This window comes from Canis lupus, chromosome 36 (genome assembly GCF_048164855.1).
Source record: "Canis lupus baileyi chromosome 36, mCanLup2.hap1, whole genome shotgun sequence".
NCBI lineage: Eukaryota > Metazoa > Chordata > Mammalia > Carnivora > Canidae > Canis > Canis lupus.
The window spans coordinates 6,588,285-6,613,590 of record NC_132873.1 but is presented as its reverse complement, the minus strand read 5'-3'; the positions used below and the strand labels follow the sequence as shown (position 1 = coordinate 6,613,590).

Sequence of the window (25,306 nt, the reverse complement as noted above, 5' to 3'; positions counted from 1 at the left end):
TCTAGTTATACACTTCTTTAAACCATAGACAAGCATTTATTCTTCCTATTATTCCCTATTTTTTATTTATCCTTCCTATTAAAATCTAGATAATTAAAAAATGACCCATTGGTAACAGAAGTGCACAGAACAATGGAGTCCCCAAAGAACTCAAGGATTCCAGGCACCTCCACAGGTTGAAGCATCAGCAAAGGTTTCACAGTGGAGGCTAGGGGTGCCTGGATTTGGCAAGAGTGCTCATGATAAGAAAACCTGGAGACCCAGCTGCACAATCTTGAGAGGCTCCAGGCCCAGGCTAAGAATCTGGCACTTGGGCGATAGTAAATTCAGAGCTTTTGGTATCATTTGCCATGAGAGAAGGACCCCAGATTCCAAGCAGGACCGGAAGTGGCTGGGTAGCATCCATGGTCTGCCCAGGCAAACCAAAGCAAGGGGTAAAGGGTGTGGTTAGTAGTTAATGCTCAGAACTAAATCCTTTATGAGGCGTTGTAATCAAATCCTACACTTTTCAGAATTACCACTGTTGGTCTGGGCTTTTATAAGAGTTCCAACCCTTTTTATTATTTTTCCAGCCTTTTTTTCTTCTCCTTTTGCTTTTGGTTTCACAACATACTTTGGCCTGCTCCTTGTCTCTTTGAGCCAGTTCATTGTTTCTCAGGAGACACTGACTAAGAAGCAACTGCTCTCTGGACATGAATTCTTCTCAGGGGGTTTCCTCACTAATGACAAGTTTTCTCCCATTTCTGCGAGAAAGGAAGAAACACTACTCATTTTCAATGAGACCAGGAAGAGGTTCAGAATGCTGGGGCATTTCAGATATCCACACTGTCTCTAAGTGGAGGTATAACATCCACCCTCTAGATCCCCATAGGTCTTTCCTGGCCTAGAAGCCTCGGCCTTCTGTGCGAGACAGGGAACCCTTTGATTACTTATCTCAGGCTCCACCTAAGGAAGAGGAGAACCAATGACTAAGCTAGCTTAGTCAAGTGTAGTCACAAACATCTTGCAGCAGTCAGATCTGCTGGACTAATGTCCTGTATCCAGTATGGAGCAGCCAGCCATTCCCCGAACTGCCCCATCCTTCCTTCCACTTGAGGAAGGCACTGTAGGCCACCATTCAATGATCAGGGAGTTTTACCAAGAGACATCACGCGAGCTAAATCATCTTTAGTCATTTGCAGCTGACCTTCTATAAAGCAAGCTCACCTCTGATGCCAGAGCAGATCCACGGGGAAGGAGATAAAACTGAACTAAAAGTAGCCTTCGGAATTATTTAGCTCAATCCCCTCATTTTACATCTAAGGAAACTCATTCCCAAGGCCAGTAGTGTACTTTTAAGGCTCATTACTGGTGGAAACAGGTAAACTCACTTCCATGTCAGGATGCATGCCACAGGATCGATTTCTGGAAGTGTGTCATTTTAGGACTCGAGCACTCAGGAAGTAGTGTCTTAAGACAGAGTCAGGGATTTCAGAAAATGTGAAAGTACTTACATCTATTGGAAAGAAAGAGGTGGAGGAGATAGTTTTTCCAGTTATTGATGTGTGACAGGCCACCCCAAAACTTAGTGGCTTAAAATAACAACCACACATATTTTGCTTGTGAATCTGAAATGTGGATAGGTCACAGTGAGGACAGCTCCTCTCTGCTCAACTGGACATCAGCTGGGACAGCTGGAAGGTTGGAATCATCTGAAGACTTGTTTACTCTCATGTATAGCGACTGATCCTGCCATCAGCTAGATATCAGAGGGGGCTGGGGCCAGGACTCTCCATGTGTCCCCTCCATGCAGCTTACTCAGGGCATGATTTTGAGGCTCCCAGGGTGAATGTCTTGAGAAAGACCCAGGCACAAGCCAAATCACTTTGTATAACCCAGGCCTCAGAGTCACACCGCATAACATATGTCCTATTCTATTCTTCACTGCAGTCACAAAGCCTGGCCCAGCCTCAAGGGGAGGGATACTGGGCTCCAACTTTTGATAGGAGGAATGCCAAATAATTTGCAGACACAATATAAAACCACCACAGTAGGTCAATTTTCATTTGACCTGATTTGGGGGTTCTTCCCAACTAATTACCAGGTAGGCCCTGAGTCAAGATGAAAATGTAGGGGTTTCCTTGGGCCAACAGTAACCCCAAAATGAGGAGTATCATTTTTAATTCTCCAGACTTCTGGCATTCCCGAATCCTTCAGCTCAGCCCAGATTAGTTTACGACACAGCTTATGTCTCAAGAATTAAAAACAAAGAATGATCTCACTCATGTTCCAGGTTCCTGAAGCTGGGAATTCAGTGACATCCATCAGAACACATCCAGCAACTAGTGAGAGCTTCACTAAGGGAGGAGCAGAGTGGACACCCACCAACTTTCAACAAACAAGGACAGGGTAAGAATCCTAAGATCTTAAGAGAGCAAAAAAGAACTCCAGCAAAATGGTCTCTTAAACATCAGTAGGAGATTCCAGGTGGGCCTCGCCTTCCCTGGCTAGCCATTGGAGAGTTATGGATGCAAGAATGATTTTTGTCTCCCTGGCTTAATAAGGTAAGGTGCCCTCTGAACTTTGTAGGCAAAGTGTGACTTGAGAGGACCTAAGTGCTGTCTATTCATACCTTTTGTAAGGGCTTAGATTTCCCATCATCCAGCATGCTTCTCTGGGTCTGTCTCCTTTATTAACATGTAAAAATGTGACATATCAACTTCTTAGTCACCCAGTCACACCACCAAAAAGAAAGAAGCCTTGAGACTCAGGACAGTTAAGCCACATGGAATGGATACATTTTGACAAGTGAGGAAGTAGAGGCAAGCCGCAGGGTAGAAATGGTTTGAGAGAAGGAAAAGAGAAGAGAAAGGAGTACAAAGGCAGGTAGGTTAAAATGAAGGGGAAAAGTCACTAAAGGGGTGGGGCAGGGGGATAAGTATTAGGAAAACAGTTCAAAAGAGAAAAGGCCCTGAAACTGAATATGGATGACAAAAATTTACCTTTGGGTAGAGTTGAGGAGCTCAATCCCCTACCTCTGTGAAAATCCACAAACTCACCCTGTGTGCACATTTGCTTTCTAAGGGCCTGGTGCATAGATGGGGACCAGGGGAGGAGTCCTGCTAATTGATGGGAATTCTCTCTCTCTCTCTCTCTCTCTCTCTCCATACACACTGAGCACACACAAATTATAGGTTTACCATTATATAACTGTTATGCAAAAAACATGTCCTTTAGGTTTTCCTCATTCTGTCCCCTTAGAAAGCTGAGGCCCATCTTCATCTTCCAGTAGACTGAGGATCAGACCCCTATGATAAATATAGAACCATAATTTAAGTCTTGGGATTCAAAAGGACTTTAGGGGGCATTGTCTGGATCCCCTACATAATTTCCCCTAAAAGGAGAGGCTCCCTTTTCTCCCAGAGAATAGACCCCTACGGGTGCTGTGCTCAGAGGAGCTCTCTGAAAAATGATTGGGGACGGTGACAAAGCCAAGAAGTCAATCCATCAGATGTGAATCCTGAAACTCAAAATGGGGGAGGGGGATGGAGAGAAAAGAGGAAGGAGAGAGAAGTATGCATGAACATGCATGTGTGAGTGTGTGAGTGTGTGTGTGTGTGTGTGTGCAGAATGACAGAGAGAGAAGGGAAGAGAAAGAGGAAAAAAGTTGACATTTGAAAAGTCTTTCCTTATGTTGAGGCCACAGTAAATCAGACGATAATGAAATTCTGCACAGATTAAACGCCCAACAGAAAACTTGGAAGCAAATGAGGAATTATATCACAAAACCTCAGCGTCATGTAAATCTCCCTGAACAGGGAAATCAAAATGTTAGCAACAATTACATTCTTCTTATAACAAAATTGTTCCGAAAATGGAAAGAAAGAATGGAAACACTTTCTGCAAATGATTAAAGGGAGAGCAGAGACTGTGGGGGGCGCTGGGAAGGGAGGGAGGGTCTGGCAGCGATAAATATAGAACCATAATTTAAGAGACAGTAGGAAACGCTTTGTGTGTGTTAATTGGAAATGCATTCTAGAGGCTGCAGTGTGTTCACCATGAATGTCGTGACCTTGGGTTCCTTAAGGGAATGTGGGCTCCACCCTGTCCCCATGGTGAAGGGAAGAAGCAAGAAACCATGTCATTCAATGGATGAAAGAGGTTCCAGTTTATATGGTGGAAGGAACCATTTTGTTTTGTTTTGTTTTTGTTTTTCTGTTTCATTCTTTGGATTAAAGAGAAAAACACTGTGGGATTACAGCAAAGCCATCTTGTTTGCCAGGGAAAGAGTCTCAGAGATGGGATAGTTTGAGAACAGCCTCACCCCGTGTTGGAGTGACAAGATGGATGCTCTTTGCTGCTCCTGGTCGCCAGAGATCCTGGTTAATCAAATGAGCGTTTGGCCAAGGGACAGGGAGATGTTGGGAACGGGCCTTGGGAAGACGATTCCTCGTGCTTATCTGGGGCAGTTCCTCTTCCTCCGGGGACCTGCTGTTGGCAGTGACAACGGTTCCTGGCTCTGTGTCTCAGAACAGAAGAGAATGGGTCTGACTGGCTTTGGTGAAATGCAGAATTGAAGTCTGTTATGCATTTGGGCTGAAACTCTTGGTTTTTGAATGAGCAATATGGTAAAGGATAATCCTTCACTCAATTTCTGCCAACTAACTTCTACTCCGTCACTTGTTTTTCAAATCGCGCTCTCCTTCCATCCCTTCATATGTGTCTTGCAACACAACCAGAGCATTTAAGAGCTTAGGCCCCAGTGATGCCCTGGGGCCATGGTGATGCCCAGATGCAAGGGTGGTACAGGGGAAGCACAGCATAAACTTGGTAAGAACCCAGGCTCCCAAGCCACCCAGACCCACCTAATCAGAATCCCGATGGAGGTGGGCAGGAAATCTGCATTGGTAACAAGCTCTCAAGTAAGACTCAAGTGGCCAGCCCAGCCCCACTCTCCAAACAAGCTCCGGGAACCACCGAACACCAAACTCCTTATTTACACCCATGTAAACTGAGACTCAGAGAGGAAATCACTGCCAAAGGCCACACGTAAGGGACTAGAAGTCAAGTATGTCACTTCTTGGTCCAGAACCTTGACACTATCCCTACGACTCCTTCAAAGCATAAGACCTGACTCCTGTTCACTAGCTAAGTCAGACATAAGCTTATGTCTACGAATGCCATGCTTGTGAAGGCATAGTCATCCTCCTATGGTGACAGCAGTGGTGACAGCCAATACTTACCCAGTACCTTCTATGCATCTGACACTATATAACTCAGTTAATCCTCAAAACAATCCCGTGGGGTAGGCACTATAATTTGCCCATTTTACAGCCTGAGAATTAAGGCATGGAGGAGTCAGAGAGGTTTTGTAAGGCCACACAGCTAGAAGGAAGTGAGATCAGGATTCAAGTCCAGGACTGACAGAAGATGAATTGTCGGCTTCCTTAACACACTTCTGTGCACTTTCACACTTCACCTTTCTGTCACACAGAACTTTCCCACTGTAAGTTACCTTTCTTTACCTTAACTCTTTACCTTATCACCCTCCCTCCCTACTCATAAGTACAACAGAGGACACCAGAATTATTCTGGAGTGAAGGAGAAAAACACTCAACAGGAACCCTAGGCCAGGAGGGCCTTTTGGGAGTGGGGCCTGAGGGCCAGGCATACAGCCAATTATTGTCACGCCTTCTTTCCCCCACCCCCAGGTTCCTACAAAATTGAAACCAGGACTCAGATGAGGATCAAAGTAAGCATTAGCTTTGTTCCCCTGCCCCCAAATAGAGGGGTTCTGGTTTACTGTGTTGGAGGACGTGACTCAACCCTCCTTTGGGTTCAAAAAGTTCTATAGGAAGCTTCCTTTCTGCCACCCTCCCCCAGCCCCAATAATACAAATACAAGGAACTATCTGGGAATGGTGGAGAAGGCAGAGGAGAATTCTGAGCTAGTTACCAGGAGAGGAAGGCCACCAAAAGACCTTGGATATGATCTCATTGATCAATGAGTCATTCTCCCTCCTTGCTTGTCAGAAAGAAGGGGCAGGCAGTAGGTGAGAGCTACAGAGAGAGGCGCCAGCAGCATTCTTCCAATTCTGTTTCCTCCTGAGGGATAGAGCAGAAGCCCCTTTTCCTCTGCAACAAAACACAAAAAGCCAAGTAATGGGTGATGTCTACTTTTCCCGGGCCTTGTCTCTAATATATATCATGACTGTTTCTGTGTACCATTATCCCACCCGTGCAAAGGGTCTTGGAACTCTGTTTCCCCAATGGAGCAGATTTGCCTTGAGTCATTCATACTTTCTCCCATTCTCTTTTTGAGGTCAAGGTAACCTTGAATCTTGGATGGAATAAACCCAGGCCTATCACCAAGGCATGCACACAATGCCTTTGAGAGCATATAGACCAATTAATTTAATTCTGTCCCATTACCTCTGATCGAAATGAAGAGTTCAGCACAAAGCATTAGCCCAATATGACATGACATTCTCTTGGCTTTCCTCGCTTGCTCAAAATAAGAGCAAGTACCCTCAAGTGGAAAAAGAAATGAAACAGGGAGATGATGGAAGGCTCCTAGGGAACATTGAGAATCATTGCTGCCACTTGAGACCAGAGATCAGTCCATGGAAGGCACTGCTTATCTCCAGGGATGCCACATCTGCCTTCCCTGCAGCATCTCCAGCAGGAAGCTCTTAGCATATGACCCGCCTCCACAGCCCCCTGGGAAAGCCGGATCATGAGCATTTAGGATCATTTCATATTTCATAAATGGGCTTAACTCACACTCATGAGGTCAATTGGAAGGCCTACTGGATTTAATTATGCTGGAAAGGGAGGCAGCCAGAAACGCCTCACATGGACAGGAGAGAGGCAGCCGGGAGAGATCGAGCAAGCAAAAGGGAGATGGGATGGGATATGAGTCATGCTACTTAGGATGAGGGGCTGAAACCATGCAGCACCCCCAGGGAAACAAAACACCAGTTCCTGAGCTGGATAGAATCCAAAGGAGATTCTGGTCTCAATCCATTCCTGAGAAGGCTTTGTGAAGCTAGCTGGGTTTATACCACTTGATGAGTGCAAAATAAGCTATGTAAAATGGCACATACTCCTGTGCACCCCCCCCCCCCCGCCAAAAAAAAGAAAGAAAGAAAGAAAGCCAAAAAAGGGGTCAATAGACTTGACATCTTTCTCTCCATAGTCTTTGCTCTGAGTTCTGAGTCTACAGTATGAGGCCAGCACGTTTCATACAAAGATGCCTCAAGGAAGATTTTGACAGCACAAAGAACAGGAATTTGTGTGAAAGCACAGAGGAGAAATACTGACAAAAAGTCATGGAGATGAAATTAATGAAGAAATGATGAGGACATAGATTCATGGAACAATAGAAGGAACACAATGACCAGCCCAACACAGGCCAAAAAGACAGGCAAGGACTCGGCTCCTGGCAACTGTGGTGACAGAGGCCGCTAGTGTTCTCCAGCAATTTGTCTTTCCTCCTGAATAAAATATTTTTAGCTGAGCATATTGCTACTCATAATAAAGATTAATTTTCTAGCCTCCTTTTGCAATAAGTGTGGCCAAGGGGCTAGCTTCTTGCTGGTAAAATATAAACTTAAATGTCATGTAGCAGCCCCTGGGAACCTTTTTTGGGAGACAGATGGCCTGCCCCCTCGGCCTATTCTTTATCATCCCTTTCTCCATCTGCCTGCCTTGAATATGGATGGCACCATCTTGGGCCATGATGACAAGGGCCATATTCCAAGAATGGTGGAGTGATAAGCTGCATGGAGTCTTGGTCCCCAAGAATGTTATGGAGTAAGATTATCACACTTGTCCTGAAAGGCTTACCTTCAAACTTTGTGTTCACGCCCTGCACAAGACAGCCTATACCCTATAACAGGTGATTATGTATTTAGGACTAGATTTGGCTGCAAGTGGCAAAAAAAAACCTAAAACGACGTCATGATAAATGGAGACGTTTATTTCTCTCTTGCCTAGAGCAAGGTCCAACTCTTATATTTCAAGTCCTTTTTCTCTTTCTCTAGGAATAAAGATCATTCTCAGGTCTTGTAGTCAAGTCTTTTCTCAAAAGTAAATTATTCCAGTTCAACTTCTCCTCTTCAATTGTAGGCCTCCTCTCATTCATGTGTCTCTTCATTGTCCACACAATATCTGTCCTCCCACCCCCTCCCAGATCCCTTCTGAGTTGAGGAGTGTGGAAGATTCCAGTCAAGGGCTAAAAGTGCCTTAAGTCAAAGCAAAGCTGCAGGAAGCCTATAGAATCAGCCAGATGACTTGAAGGAGGGGCAGCAAGCCAGCAGAGGGGCAGATTGGCTTCAAATCAGCTCAGTGCCCAGCTCTCTGGACATGACCCTCGAGGCAGGGCAGCCCCAATGAGAGAGAGAGGGAGGAAGCGGGCTCCAGCTCCAGAGAGCCTCCACGCTTGAGCAGCACTGAAGGCCCAAGGCCAAGATACAAGCCACCCCCGGCTGCTTCCCAACCCTGATGACTTGGGATCCCCTAGCCCCCCATGTTTTTTCATTACCTAACCCAAAGACCTCCCGAGGCAAATAAAGTTCTCCATGTAGGGTGAAGTTATTGAAGCGAAAAATAATAAACTTTCATGAGCGTGTTTCAATTTTCACTTGTGTTTATGGCCAAAGGTGTTTTTTATTTTAATAATCGCTGCTGGAACAAGGGCAAGCCACATGCTGCTAACTTGTTAAAGAGATGGGGAGGGAGGGGAGAGAGAGAGAGAGTCCGTGAGAGTACGTGCTCAGCTACAAATTTCTCAACTGCTCTGTTCTAATCCTCCCAGTTTTGAAATCCCACCCTGAAAACCCTAATGATAAAAAAAAAGGGATAAAATATAATCTGGACCATGCTCTGTTGACAGTCTGCCCTGGGCTTATTTTAGTCACAACAAGCAACTTTAGTGTGTGTATGCATGTGTGTGCATGAGCGTGTGTGTGTGTGTGTGTGTGTGTGTGTGTGTGTGTGTGTGAAGAGAGAAACATCCGTGTTCTCTGGTGCCATTTCATAATGGACAGTGTGTAAAAGGGAAAGAATTTGGAGGAACCAGGCTCCTTCCAGTTGGACATCAACTTGACCGTTGTTTTCAGTTCACTTTTATCTGGCAGAGTTTCTGTTTGCTTTTAAATGTCAGAAAAGGTTAAGAAGCCTTTGAAATCTGCAAGACATTTCCTAGACTTCTGGGGAGGATGCCCACAGTACCATGGCATAAATCGATTACCCCTCCCCACCTTCAAAATTGCTTTTTAGTAGGAACATGTCTGAGGAGCCCAATGAAACACAAAAGGTTTAAAGTAGATGTTCATTTGGGGGCCTGAAGGACGGAACCTAGAAATATTCAGATGTCACATTTCTCCCTGTCTTTCTCATCTGTCCTGACTCACATTTTTCCAAATCATGCAGATTCAAAAGAAAATATCCTGACTAGGAGGCATTAACATAGCCTTCCGTTGGTCCTAACTCTGAAGTTTGCTGCGGTAAAAGGGGAGCCTCCTCTAAGCCTAGAAGGGGCTCCAGTGAGCATCACAGGTGTTTAATCAAGACACAGGAACTGAGTGGCCACCAGCTCTGACAAGTCTCAGTAGCCTTTCCTGTGCGAGGTGCACCGGCTTTCAGACCACCACCAGGGAACATAGGAAACATACCCTTTAGGGGGGTTAACAACTAAATTTATGGTTTCAGGTGCTATTCTGGTGTGCGTATGCTTAATCATGTCAAGAATCCTTCACTTTCCCCAAGGCAGGGACTAGCTTTGGGGCTCACAGAGGACGGAGGCCTGTTGCACCTCTAAGCACCTGTCCATATGAGTGTCTGCAGAGATATCCTTTGCGTACCTGGTCACCAACCAGTCCAAGCAGATTGCTACTGAGCTCACTCCTCACTCCTACCACCTTCCAGTTCAGCCCTGGGACTCCCTGTGCTGCCATTTGCAAATATAGATCCCGTTCTGCTGCCTGCGGGAAACGTCAGCATGGCATTTTCGGCTGAGACTCACAGCACAGACATCCCCAGCCTGAGGTTCTGTCTCAGAAGCAGGGCCTTTCTTTCCAGCATCCACCAAAGGTAAAAAAAACTCATAGTTTTCCTGTCCATTCCTCCATTTCTGCGTGGGGGACTATTTTCCAATAATGGTTCTCCCAGGCATTTTGTCCTATGCTTTGGGTCCTCTCCTCTCCATTTCCCTAAGATCATGGGCTTGGTAACTCTATGTGGTGATGGATGGTAAGTAGACTCATTGGTGATCATTTTGCAGTGTATACAAATATTGAATCATTATTTCACACACCCGAAACTAATATAATGTTATGCGTCAATTATATCTCAATACTAAAAAAAAAAAAAAAAAACATTAAAACCAAAGACAGCCTTTGTTTCTATTCTCTGACGTGATGTTAGCCTTACCTTCCCCTGAGAACGTTCCACTAGGTCGTAAAGAGTGTGTGTGTGCATACCTGTGTGTATCTGTGTAAGAGCATATACATGTGCATACGTACGTATACATGCGTAGGAGCACCCACACAGGCATGCATGTACACACATAAGTGCTGGGTGGGGTGGATGGAGTAAATATCAGAGGAAAAAAGTCAACATCTGGGAATTCTTCTGCTATGTTTCTAAATATCTAAAAAAGAGGTGATGAACTTTCAATACCCCTAGCATTAAGAGAATAATTGTAGAAAATTGTCATTTTTAGCTTTTAGGAAACAATTACATAATTAATCTGAGTGGTATATATGCTTTGTTTCTCTGAAATTGCTCCTGCTGAGTGATGACACATCCGTGTGTTCAGCAAACTGGAGTTGGAAGGGACCCCTGACTTCCTCACGCAAGCCCCAGAGGACAGCATCGAAGACACGTGTCCCAAGGTAACCTCAGGAGGACTGCCCAAAGGACTTCCCAGCCCTCTTCTGCAGAGGTCAGGCCGCATCACCGTCCGGGGAGTAGGAGGTAGTGTGCGCAGGCTGGGTGGTCAACATGGAGAAGAGCAGGAAGAGGGTGTGGTGGTGCTATGACACCAAGGAGTCACCAGTTTTCCAAACACCAAGTCTAGTCCCAAAGCAATAGAGCTAATCTTGCAACTTGGCACCCTGAAAGAGTAAGGCACGAGTCAGAGTAGCCTCACAAAGCCACGAGGTGCCAATTTCCACCTCATCCCGAGTCATAATTCTCCAGACCTCGGAACACTCAGGCAAAGCGCCTCTGCCAGCCTCCTCCCACCTCCTTAATTCCAGCACAATCCAGGGCTCCTGCCATAGCATGCAGGACAGCATGCCACATCTGTGGGCTGAGGGCTGCAGCCAAGTAATGTATATTTTATATTTATGGGCAGAGCAAGCCTTTGTAAAATATTAAATCTAAATATCTCTGGTTCCTATCATCCTTTCCCTACTTGCTTTCCTGATATCCCTGCTCCCCATAAGGTCAGAATATTTCTGCTCACATCTCTTCCAGAAGACGGTTCTAGGTAAGAAGCTGAACTTGAACCCCTGAGACCTGCACTGGAGGCCAGCGCATCAATAGCTAGGACGCTCCGTGTCCAGCACATGAGAAGCCTCCAGTCAGTGTCCCTTCTTCTGAATCCATCTACCATCTCAGAAAGATGCCACCATCAATAATAAACCCCTGAATGCTAAATTCAGCATTTCTCTGAATATGAGTTGTATTTGCTCATCACAACAGCATCCGCTGTATTTAAAAATCATAGTACCGGGGATCCCTGGATGGCTCAGCAGTTTAGTGCCTGCCTTCGGCCCAGGGCATTGCCCTGGAGTCTCGGGATCGAGTCCCACGTCAGGCTCCCTGCATGGAGCCTGCTTCTCCCTCTGCCTGTGTCTCTGCCTCTCTCTCTCTCTCTCTCTCTCTGTGTGTGTGTGTCTCTCATGAATAAGTAAATAAAATCTTAAAAAAAAAAATCATAGTACCTGTATGTGCAAAGCTGACCATCCATTCAGTCTATGGCAACTTTTTATTCTACATGCAGATCCCTGGACCCCACCCCTAGAAACCTGAGTTGAGTGGGTTTGGAAGTAGAGTCCTGACATCTGCATTTCAACCCCGAGTGTATTTTCTAAATGCTGTTCAGCCACTGACCACTCTTGAGAAATACTGTCCCAAGGGGACTTATTTGAATTATCTGTGGTGGCTTTTAATAATTTAGCTAAATAGGGCTGTTGTTTTCAGCCTGTTAATACTTTGTAATAGTTTTCTCATCATCTGTTCTTAATGTTTTCTGAGGTCTGTGAAGGTAACCATGGGAAATACTGGCTTTCTGGCTTGGTCGTCAGATCGGAGAGGTGCAGAAGATGGATTTATAGTGTTTTGTGAGTGTCCATGAAGGCGCATGATTTCCAATATCTTTGTCTTTCACTGCAAAGGCTCAAAGCCTACAAAGCATGATTTCTAGCCCTGCAAAGAGAAATTGAAGGAGGTTTGTGTTACTTCTTATTGGCTCCATACCAGTTTTACAAATTCAAGTTTGGCCAGAGCTATCCCCTTAATTGTGCGTCTTCCAAATCACACAATCCAGAGATCCATAATTGGACAGTTTATGTAGTACTAGAAGTTTAGCTGCCCTTCTACAATAAACATGGGGATGACCATGGCGTCACTGTTCTTGGTCTGAGCATAGCATTTGGCTCGTCCATCCAGGAGTCCAATTAGAGAATATGGATAGTTTCAGAATCCATTTTGTGTAAAGGGAAAGAGATTTGCTCCTCTCAATAATGCCATGGAATTTCCGACCTGATTATTAAAAGCTCTGATGAGTCAAACCTAGGCTGGGTTCCTGGCTCTGCATAATTCCCACATTCCTTGAGCTTTGGATTCCTCCAGAATTCATCAAGTCAAAGTCCTACGCCGACTCCGGTTCCTATGTTCTATTGGAGATCTGAGGAGCTAGCAAGAATCTGCTTCCCTGGACCAAGTTTCCATCTAACTCAGAAAATAGAGCTCTTAATTTATATTTCCCTTGACAAACAATGGTTTAACTTACAGGGGAAAAGCGTCTCAGGAACTTGGACAAACTTAAGAGAGCTAAATGAGGGGTTAGATAAAACTCAGCCTCCCCCTCCAGCCAGGTTCTGCCATTTCTGGTTACTATAAACAGTTGCGATTTTGAAAGTGTTGAAAAAAACAACACACACCGACAATCTCCCCAAGGGAGAAAGGGATTACAAGACCATTTTGAGCCTCTGTGCTGCTCACCGGTGATAAGGTCATCCAGGACAACTTGAGCCCTAGGCCACCAAGGACATCTTGCCGCCCTTCCACTGAGCCCCTGGGATGGGCAGTAAGTGGTCCCAACATCTCTCACTTGTCTGGGAAATCCCATTATGAGATGCACAGAGAATCCATACAATAGCAGGTAATGTCTTTAGGATCTCAGTCCGTCTCCTCTCTCCACCCCAACGCCCTCCCACAAGTGGGAACGGTGGAGTTTTAGCCTACCTTGAAAGCCTGTGGGGAACACCTACTTCATGCTAGGAATTCCAGAGGCAAAAATGTTAAAGACAAAGGCCTGAGAAGATGTTTAATGTAAGATCTGCCATCCAGAGCTGGAAACCCAAGAGCATCCTTTCGTGGTTCCTACATTTTCAATGAAAAAGGAAATTACTATTCATTTTTCCCCCAGAATAGATGAACCAGAGAAGGAGCACTGATTGGCCTTGACACAGCTTCAAATTGAGATACAGCCCTACGATGTTTTCTGTTGCTCTGCAATACTGCAGACCATCACGTATCAAACTTTACAACTTGAAGAAACCCACTTCCCACCCTGAGAAAGCCCTCAGACAGAAACCTTCAAGGGCTCCTAAAGGTAAAGGGAGCAAAGATGGGGACTGTGCCCTTGCCACCCATGACATTGGTCAAATCTGTTTGCCTCCAGGGTCTTAGGTTTCCCCATCTTCTCAGAGAGGAAGTGGGACTAGGCGCCTTCCAAATGAAACAGTATACAGGTCTGGAAGCTCCCAGGTCTCGTGGCCCCCTGTCCTGCCCTGTGGTAAGACCCTGACAGCTCCCTCTTTTTTTTTTTTTTTTTTTTTGGCTTCCCCACCCAGGCCCCCATACTCTCAGGGGAAAAGAATTCCCCACCCAGGCCCCCATACTCTCAGGGGAAACAGTCTGCACTACATAGTTGGAGTCTAGCTGTTATTTGGAGGACTCCTCCTGGGTGGAGGTGGGATGGTCTTTCCATTTTAATGAGGCTCCGTGAGATTTCAGCATTGGTCCTGCTGATAGCAGAAGGGAAGGGAACAGGGAAGAGCAGACTTCCTGGACATCTTTAGCTCACCCCTCAACCTGCTTTTATGAATACGATGGTCCCAGAAAAGCCTATTTCATAGAAGAGGGAAGAAGCCATAGTCCAGAACCATTAGGAGGGAAAGAAGGGGAAAAAGACTGATGGGAACTATAGCAAGAGGAAGGATTTCAGCCAAAAGGTTTCTGTATAGAATCTGCAGGGGAGGAGGCCAGAGGTGGGAAGAGCAGAGATGACCCAGAATGGCAGGTCTGTGTCCAGCAGGTTGCCAGCCCTGCAAAACTTGGCTTCATAACCATAGCTTCTCCTGCTGTCTCAACTTTCCTCCCAGCAAACTCTAGGAGCCGCCATCACCAGTCTGTTGGCAGGAAGTTGAGTCTACTTGCCCTCCATGAGGCTACACTTAGCAATTTCAGCCCCTGGCCGACAGAGGTCAGAAAGGAGCAGTGCGGCAGCTCTGGCATACTGAGAAGGATAGCATGAGCATCTCCCCTGGTGCCCAGTCACCAGAACCATCGTCAGACAGAGGAAAGCAGGAACCATGGTTTATCTCAAATTCTAAGAGGTCATTTAAGGTAAAAGCCACCTCGAGAACCCACCAACTTTCCATCTAGTCTCTGCCTGAGAACTTCTCATAGCAGGGAGCTCATTAAAGTTGTGTGTACTCATTGTTAGACAACAAAATGCCTTTCCCTTGAGCTGAGAAAGAAGTTTCCTCTCTGTAACTTGGACTCACAAGAACTCAGTCCTGTGGGGCCACACAGGAGAAAACTATAACCCCCTTCTCTGTGTCAGTTGTTTTGAGCCTGATGGTCCCCTTTCTCCCCTCTTCCATGGCCACGCATGCCTGGGTCCTTCAACTGTTCTTCACACAGCATGGTTTCAAATCCTCCAGCTATGGAGAATTGCTTGCCTTATTGGAATTAGAGACAAAGGATACTTCCCTCCCCCAATTTTGATTCTAAGAGCTAAAACCTACACTACAGCACTAGGCCATGTGATTGGCATGATCTCAGGTGTATCTCCTTTCTGAGCTTGGAGGAGTTTGAACTTCATAAACTCTCAGGCTCCTCCCATTTCTGCAAATATAACAAAGTGTGAACTGCCATTCGGCCAAGCCCGTGTTCTTTAGGACTCTCCCACGAAAAAAAATAAAAATATAAAATAAAATAAAATAAAATAAAATAAAATAAAATAAGTAAAAATAAAATAAAATAAAATAAGTAAAAATAAAATAAAATAAGTAAAAATAAAATAAAATAAAATAAAATAAAATAAGTAAAAATAAAATAAAATAAAATAAAATAAAATAAAATAAAATAAAATAAAATAGGACTCTCCCACGATGAAATCTGAAGAATACCAGCCATTGTGGGAGAAGCAGAGGATCCTCCTGAGAAATTGTGAGACTCTCCAATGCTTTTCCATATAGAAGGATCCTACCTCTGGTAGGGAAGATGAGATACTTACCCAAGCAGCAGTAAGAACATAAAGATGTGATCAAGGTTAGACAGGGTGGACACTAAACATAGGGAGATGCTATAAGGGGAGTTAGCAGAAAGGCTTCATGGGAAAGGACTCACTTCAACTTGTCTTACTCTGTTAAACTTGAAGCTTGATACTCCTCATCCATTACAAGAACTTAGTCTGATTATTCAAACTAAAATTCTTAGACACGACTTTCCAGTCAGAGCTGGAGGGAGAACTTTTCCCATGGAGGGTCCTTGTTTCTGGCTCCCTCTCCACTTCCTGGCAAGACCTCAGCTGGCGCTCCTCTGGACGACCCACCCTATTGTAAACTTCTCCCTGGCAGCTCACCTTCTCCCTGGGCTTGCAACTGGGAATCTCATACCTGGCTGCAGCCAAAAGATTTCAGGAAATGGTGCTTTGGAAACACATCTTTAAAATGAAAACAGATAAAGCAGCTGGCAGTGGAGCCAAGGAAAACTACTCATTCTGAAAAGCAAGCAGTTTGTTGGCACTGGAAACCTACCTGCTCTAAGCCACCACCACATCCTCTAATAAATGCACTAGCACACACAAAGACACACGTACACACAAAGGCTCGGTGACTGGGCTTCAGAACATGCCCTTGACAACTTGAGAAACTCACTTCTGATGCACTCTGGAAGGCCCTCTGGCTGCTAGAGCCTCAAGCCCTTCGAAGTTCTAACCCACAAGGCCTGGGTCACGCATTTCCTTCTGGAGAAACCTTTATGGCTTCCTCCTCCACAATGAAGACAATTTAAACCAGGTCGAGTGGAATTTTTGTAGGCATTTCTAAATTAGATGCACCATTTAGCAATTATCACCTACAAGCCCGGAGTGTTTTGTTTCTAATGGAGTAAAAAGAAAAATAGAAGATGGGAGTAGGGACCATTTCATCTACTAGGGTGGCATTAGTAAGCTGACCCTCACTTTGTGGAAGGCAGCCGAATCCTACCAGGAAATGTCATTTAAATAATATTTCCTTGCATGGCTATAATACATTCCAATTTATAAAGTGCTTCCACTTGGCCAGGCCTCCCAACGGACCTGAGTAAATTGGCCAGGACACTCATCATTGCCTTGTGCCGATGAGGACACTGATGAGCAGATGATGAGAGCCTTGCATGAGTGCACGTGGGAAGGAAGCAGCCAACACATCTCCCTGCACTGCATCCAGGGCTCTGTCCATCACCACATGCATTTTGCTTCTTCAGGGGCTTGCTATTGCTCATAATTGAACATCAGGTAATTCAATCTATTGAATCCAGGCCTTCTAAAGGTATCCTGAATATAGCTGAGTTTCTTGGAACCCCACCTCCTAAACTGAAAGCACCTCAAATCACAAAATTGAATTATACATGCTGTTCTTTAAGTAGTTTCTTTTTTTTAAGATTTAATTTATTTATTTGAGAGAGAGAGAGAGAGAGAGAGAGAAGAGTGAGCATGAGCAGGGGTAGGGGCAGAGGGACAACCGACTCAGGGCTTGATCTCAGGACCCTGCGATCATGACTTGAGCCGAAGGCAGACACTTAACTGACTGAGTCACCCAGGTGCCCCAGTCTTTGAGTTTCTTTAAAGAAACAGCACAAGTGTTCTCCGCTGGAAATTCAGAGCACACAGAGAACTTCCCCCTGAAACTCCTTTACATTTCTTTCCTCTCCCTAGTACCTGCCACTGCCACTGCCACCGTGGCAGCAGAAAAGAGCCTCCCTCTCTCTCTCCCTCACGCCCACTCTCCACATACTCTTATTTTCAGTCTCACATTCACCCTCTTCATTTCTTGCTCCCTGTGTCTGACTCTCTAGGAGGGCACAGGCTGGAGATCTGAGCTGAGTGGGAAGCACTGGCTAACTCTGGCATCCCTCGATAAGCTGGAATGACAGACATGACAAGGGGCCCCAATTCTGGGAGTGTGTTGGCAGGAACATACCACAGCACAGACACGATTCTCCAACACATCGCTAGGACCAGCCCCATCTAGGCCTAAAAGTCAGACTCATATTGCATGCAGGGAAGAAATCTGACATTTTCTAAGCTGATAGCACACTAGAGTTATAGTCACTGGCAATACAAGAGACAAGTTGCTGAAACTATCTCCTATGGGAAGATAAGCAGAGAGCCAAGTGGAAAAGCCTATTTACTAAAAGGCAAACATCGAAATATCCTCAGGGGAAGATGACCCTCCTGTAAGTAAGAAAGGGATTAACTCCAAAGTGTCCAAGTGCCAGGGAGCCACTGAAGCTGCTAAGAAAAATCCCAGCGACCTGCAGCCCCTGCTGCCAGCCCAGGTGAAAGCTGGCCAAGATGCAGAAGTTTGTATTTCTTTAGGATTGGTCTGTGAATCTGGCATTGGCCAGCCCCTTGTCCACTGTCTGTGATTATCTGCTTTTCATCCATGCGGTAAGATCTCTGAAGACAAGTGCTAAAATATCTTTGTAACCTCAGTGTCTGGTACAGTGCCTGGATTCTTAGAAAATAAGAAACAAATAAATAAAAGGAAGATGGGGAAAAAGAATGTCTCTAGTTATTACTATTTTGGCCTCATTAATAAAAGATGGGAAAGCTTCTACCTTTCCACAAATGTGATCATCCCTGGTTCTTGTGACCATGAAGGTATATTAGGATTGTCAGTATCTTACAACAAGTTTTTGGAACTTAATCTGTCCTCACTATAGAATGGATTTGGGAGCCAGACTCAAAGTGGTTATTTGGGTTCATAGAGTCAGGTTTGACTATGGGACTCTAGGAAAACCATGTGACTGTCTGTAGCCTTGAAGGCACTGGATGTTCCTTCAGGGATATTATTATCTAGAATATGATGAGTTATTAGGATAATGATTTTCATGTTTATCGTCAGATTCATTGCCAGCCCTGATCTGTCCTGTTCTGCATTATAGGGGTCTGACCCCTGCTTGCTACATTTCCCAAACTCCATTCCAACTAGTTTCAGATTAAGGTTGGCCAATATCCTCCCTGGAGGAAGGAAAAATCCCAGGTACTCTCTTCATTCCATGTTTTAGGAGACATCCCAAGAGCAACTTAGTCTCTTTTGGAGTCCCACTTCCACTGAGAAACCTCTCCCTTTACAGTTCTAGCTTAAAAACTCTGGTAACATCACCTCCCCTCCCCATCACTCCAGCCCTAGAGTAGTACTGGCATCCTGCTAATCTACAGCTTGCCTCACCCATGTGCCCTTTTAGTTTTATCAACCTTAATATGTAGCTAGTTTCCCATATTAAGGTTCCTCTCTTGACCTATCTGGCATAGATTATGTTTTCCTGGAGAGATCTTGACCAATACAACTACCATTTTATATGAACCTTTCTCAGCTCCTACTACTCTGCCTAGATCATGAGGAAATAAAAACTATAAGTGTAATGAGGAAGGATGTTTGGGTTCAACCAGCTTCCTAAGCTAGGTGATAACCTGCTAGAGGAGCTCAGACAGTGATGTGCCAATAATTGTGTAACAATGGGTTCTCCAATAGAGAAAATTCCCTGGTATAGCATTTGCCAATTTCTGTGGCAAGTATTCCCACGGTGGCTGACCTAAGCTACCAATACAATGTCACTGAATGCGGAGTGGGAAAAAACCCACAGTGATGTGGCACCTTAGTCAGGTAAGTGTCTGCATTTGGCTTAGGCCATGACCCCAGCATCCTAGAATTGAGCCCCGTGTCAGACTCCCTGCTCAGGCTCCTTGCGCTCTCTCTCTCTCTCTCTCTCTCTCTCATTAAATTAATAAAATCTTAAAAAAAAAAAAAAAGCAACACAGTGAGGTTGAGCTGGAGCTGGTACACTACATGTCTGAGGAGCAACAACCACGTGCCCTGAGGCAGCCGTGTGAGAAGAGTGTATAGGCAAGTGTACAACTGCTCTCAAGTAAAAGAGAGAACTTTGGCAGGTTGCAGAGAGTGGCGAGAAGCCCAGGAAGGGAGAAACAGCAGCAGAGAGTTGAAAAGCAAATCAAGAAGAAATGTCAAATGGGAACTTGGGAAATGAGTGGTAAGAGTTGTGAGCTATAGTACCCTCCAAGAGAGCTGTGGAATCATAGGAAAAGATTTTTTGTCATTAATGCGTTGAGGACTTGGGATTATTTGGGGGGTGACTAAAAGAGCCAAAGGAACTGTCCAAGAAGGACCCAATCACAGGTGGGTTACAATGGATCATAGGTGTTGTTACAGGGGGCCTCAATATATCCGTTCTGACAGCATCACTTAACAGATAAGGACACTTGAGCCAAGGAGGGCCGCAGGCATCCAGGCAGACAGTGGCAGATTTCAGACTAAATTTCAGCCTTCCTGACAGAGCCATTCATTCCTTCATTCAACAAATATTGCCTGACAGTTGGAAGCATTACAAACATGCATTACAGACAATGTCCTTACCTTCAAGGACCTTATTACCTGTGCCAGAAAGAGCCAGAAAGAATTAAATAGCTTATCAGTTTATACCTACCTTTTCAGGTGATAAAGTCTCTGAAGGAAAATACAGGACACTTGGAGGAACCTTGCATGAAGACCTCATTTAAACTGAGGGGTACAGGAAGGCATCTCTAAGGAGCTGTGACACTGAGCTGAGATAGGAATGAAGAAGATGAGTCTATTGGGTAAAGATCAGGGGAAAGTTTCTAGGAAGAGCTACAACACATACAGTGGTTTTGTTTCAGTATTTGAGTCCCCAAATAAATACTACTCATGTAGCAGGTCTTATCTTTCATCATCAGACAACCCCGAATGTGTTGAAACCTATAAGCCCTGAGTTAGAAATAAGATGATAAAACTTTATCATAATATAGTATCTTAAATGTAGGTGTAAATACAAGAGTATGACTGGCTTTTACCCATGTACTTTGGAATGAAAACTGGTGGGTGCCTTGGGGCTGGGCAGTGCCACCTGGAATACTTAACCTCTCTCAATCACTATAACCCCATGACCCCCACACCCAAGTGAAGCCCCTGCCTCTCTCTGTGAGGAAAACTGAGGTAAAACAACACATTCTTCAGACCATGTCTTTTTATTTTACCTGCTGAAACCCACTGTTGATGTCCCTGTGTTTTCTTTGACTGAGGTAAATAACACTCCTGGGGAGCCCACAAGTTCCTGGAACAATGACCCACTCCACTCTCTACCTGTAGGGGTGAAAGCTGTGGTCCAATCCTTTTTCTTTGGCTTTGGACTCCTCCTCCCAGGCACTGTCCTCTCCAGTGTGATCTTCTGAGCCTGGGAGGAGTCATTAAATCTCACTTGTGCTTTCATGTTGAGCAGGCCCATCATATCATACTTCTTATTCAGGTGTCCTCTCATTTTACTTTCAAGTATCAACTTCAGCCAAGTTTATCTTCAGAGTCTTTCATGACCCCTCCATCCCTTAACTTGGGACAGAAGGAACACCACCACCATCACCACACCTCAGACCGACTCGCTACAAAAAATTTGGATCAAGTTCATTTCCCTCTTCTCTAAAATGGATGCATACCTTTGCGTGGAAGTAACTGTAAGGAAAAACAAATAACCCACTTATAAATGCTCTGGATTTCTTCCTGAAACACCATCTGGATAGCCTAGTTCTATAATCCCGTGGATAAGATTGTGACGTCTTTTGTGAGAAATGCCTGTTTCCAAGAGGCCAAAATTCCAGCCCACTAATATTTTATGACTTTTGGCATGTTGCTGGAGTTCCTTCAGACTCAGTTTCTTTCCTTTGCAAAATGGGATAAATAATACTGTCTAGTCAACTGGCACCATAGGAACAATTCCTAAAATAATTTCTTGCATTTTAGAAGGAAAGACATTAGGGACATCCAAGTTTTTTTGTGATTTTATTTTCTTTATATTGAATTACTTTGACTAGAAGCAGGGGCTTTAAAAATCCAAGTGGGGAAATCAGCAAAGAGGTGCACACAAATCATTGTGTTTCTTTTCCACATATGGTATGGCTGTGCACTGCGATGTCAAAGATAAGCACTTTTCATCAGCATTTTTAGAATGTGCTGAGTCTCCTTTTCCTGAGGCTCCTGGATGCAAGAGACTGAATAAATGGGAGTTCCTGATGTCTCCGGAGAAGAGCTTATTTCCTTTCTTATGTTCCCCAAGCCCACCCGAGATCACCTGTCACTGAGATGAGGTGCCTTTGTGGAGAGGTACCAAAGAGTGGAATCCTCTGGGAGCATAGATCTCAGAAAATGGAGAGTGTGTGAGACTCAAGCAGGACACACATCTGTGTTAGAGAAAAAGGCAAGGTTGCAGAACATGCCCCCAAAAGGAAGAGAGCAAATGTGATACCTTCACTACCTGCCTCTTCTGAAACCAGAGGACACTGATCCTGTCCCTCTGGGCATTCAACATGCCACTGACAAACTCCCCCATGTGGTTCAGTTAATCAAATGATTCAGAAACCAGCCATCCCCCCACCCCAATCCATTGGACTTCCTGGTTTTCATATTGATTCAGGAGCTCCTTTTGACTCCCTGCTAAACCATTGATTTTTATTAAATACCCTGCCCCAATGCATTTGGCAGGTCCCAGGATTCTGTTCCCTCGTGTCCTTTCCGTTTTCTTCAGTATAGGCCTCTCCTCCCTCAAATAAACCCTCACTTGGGTTTAAGACCTTCCTGGAAGATGATTCTATAGCGTTCCTTTCTAGACCTTCCCAACCCTCACTCTCATTCAAATGAGGGAATCACTAAAGGCCTCCTTGTCCTTGCCCCCCAGCAGACCCTCATAAATCCACAGTGAAGTTGGGTTTTTTTTTTAATTAAAGCGTCCAAATAATTAATGATCAACTCCATTTGTGCCATTGAAAACCCAAATGTCACACGGTTGAAAAGACCCAACCAAATAATTCAGTGTACCCTATAAAGCTTTAAAAAAGCAAAGCCCAAGAGGCCTGCATGACTGGTTTCTGTGCTGTCTGAAAAGCTTGGTTGGGTTTTTGGGCACTTGATTGGATTCCAGGAATAATGTGCCCTGAGCACAAAGGGCTCTTTTGATGTGTCTCTGCCATGGCTCCTCCTTTCCCTCCTCGCTTTACCTGGGATACACATTCTCCTTGTCTCCCAAGTTGGAAAAAATAACCCATGGAAGAGAGGAAAAAACAGCAGAGGGAAAGTCAAGCATGGGGGTTGGGAGGAAACTACACTTCTTAGTCTAAGTTTGCTTACTAAAGTCTGGTTATTCCACAAGGAAGAGAAGAAATGGGAGTTTATATAATGTCTGTGACCAGAAATTGGAAAAATGTAATTAAAAGATGCCTCTTGTTGGGTTGTGATCCCTTGAGCTACATGGAATGAGTGTGTCTCCCAGAAACAACCTGCTACTTTCAAAGAGTCAGAAGAACTACAGATTGCCAACCCTGAAATCAACATGGATTTACATGCTTAATTCAGGAAGACAATCTTTTAGTGAGTCCAGCCTGCTGATTTTTCATAGGTACTAGAATATTCAGGGAAGATGGAGAGTGAGGACAGACACTCCATTGCTAGAATACCCTGAGAAAAGTGGCAGAGTCAACGCAAAGCCAGTATTAAGCATTGGTCCTTGGAGACAAGGAGTGTGGTTTAGCCCCAGCTGTAGGGATGCCCAGATTGGCACCCGGGGCACCAAGCCAGTGTAGTAGTGGGCTACTTGAGGTCTTTCTAGGCTAACTAGTCTAAGCTGTTGAACAGGCTGTTTTATTCTTCTAGTCTTGTTTTCTTTATCTGTAAAAAAGATGAACTTGACTGTGTCAGCTCTGTTTCGGAAATCTCTCAAACTAGCAGCTTAAAAAGACAATCTACTTATTTAAGTCTTTATTAGTTTCAATCAGATTACATAGATGTCTATATAGGGATTGTATACTATAGAATCATTACATTTACATATTTGATATTTTTTTACTAGTTTCAGAGGTAGAATTTAGTGATTCATCAGTTGCATATAATGTCCAGTGTTCATTACATCAAGAGCCCTCCTTAATGCCATCACCCAATTATCTCTCAGTTTATTTCTAAATATTTAATATTTTAATGCTATTATAAAATTATTTTATCTCTCAATGATTTTTTGCTAGTATATAGATTGATTTTTGTATATTGAATTTGGATACAGTAACCTCATCAAATCCCTTACTAATTCTAATGATTTATCAAAAGATTCTCAGTCTGTTTTTTCCTCACCATCAGCTCTCAGCTCAGATCACAAGGAAGATGTTTGACATACTTGTTAAGTTTCCTGGATTGCAAGCAACGGAAGTGATTGGCTTACTTAAATATAAAGTAAGATTTTTTTTCTTAAGGCTATGGGATAGTTCTGTAGAGAAGAAAGAAAATGAACTTCCAGACCTCAGAAAAGGACAGAGCCCAGAAGAGCATTAGGGAAAAAATCAACTGTCTCTTCAAGATGCTCTGTCAGGATGAACTCTGGTCTTCTTTTTTGTCACTCCACTTATTCAAATTCCTCAAAGCAAATCTGGTTGTCGCTACTTAGATCCAACCATTTATCGTGTTGCCAGTTGGTTGATACGCCCACCAAGACCGTGTGCACTTCTAGGGGAGGAAATTCACCATGATGTCATAGAAGAAGGGAGAGGCAGACAACACATGGCCAACATGTATCATATCTAAGTAGATCTTCTTGCCCCTCATCCACCTTAGCAAGTATAATATTAGCACTTAAATTTTGAGAATGATAGAAGAGATGGAGAGAATTCCCAGGGCAACCATCCCTATCTTCCCAACTAGCCATCAAAAGCACTTGGGCTCAATGATCTATGTTAATTCATTTATACATGAAAGTGGATCCTTTGCTAGGCTGGTTTCTCTGGGCTTCATTCAACTTCCTCTCCCCAGTTAATATGCATTATGCCATCAAAACAGGTTCAATTAATAACTAAATATGTATATGTTCTTTCTTCCTTTCTGGCCTCTATCTCCTGCCTCTTTCTAAGGGTGGTGGTATATGTAGTTTGCCGTGGTTACTTTGGAATAAGAGACCTAGGACTTACCTGATACAATCAGTAACTATGCTGAATTCTATCTGCTTATTGAACTGCTGACTGGGCTTGAGCACACTGAGTGTATAAAAGATGTCTGTGTGTTTCCTAGGTGTTTTTAATCCATAGGAAAATGGATGGAAGTCATCATGATCAATTTTCTTAAGGACTGAACTGCAGCAAAAACGAAGTGAGCTTAAAAGTCTCTTATCTTTGCCATCACTCATCTCCACCTTTATTTATTGCCCTCTCTGCTTTTCATTAGTATGCAGACAACTGGAGCTGTAGACATTTTCATCCACACTCCAACTACTGCCCTGATTTCAGTTCCAAGTTATGAAACCTAATCTAAACTTTAGAAGAGATGCTAGAAACTGAAACTTTACATTTCAGCTTACAGAGTCCCCCAGGATGATTCCAGGAATTGAGAAGGGAGAGGCCCTGGGAATCAGAAACCAAACTACCACCTCCTCTCTCCCCTAAAAAGACCCGAGGACATTTGAAATAAAACACAAAATGCCGTTTTTACAACATCTAAACTGGGAAGAATTGCAAGAGCACATATCCATCCCCTCCCGGC

The 25,306-nt window shown here is 44.3% G+C and overlaps 2 long non-coding RNA genes across 2 annotated transcripts in view; both read right to left on the bottom strand.

Annotated features, from left to right (window-relative positions):
• The window catches only part of LOC140625405 (uncharacterized), a 173,586-nt gene that overhangs the window by 37,348 nt on the left and 110,932 nt on the right, over positions 1 to 25,306 (bottom strand). The window lies entirely within an intron of this gene.
• On the bottom strand, positions 11,974 to 21,324 carry LOC140625657 (uncharacterized). Its single transcript, XR_012024991.1, has 4 exons — positions 20,782 to 21,324; positions 20,214 to 20,331; positions 13,458 to 13,595; positions 11,974 to 12,416 (listed from the first exon to the last, which is right to left on the bottom strand). It is a non-coding gene; the product is annotated as an uncharacterized lncRNA (long non-coding RNA).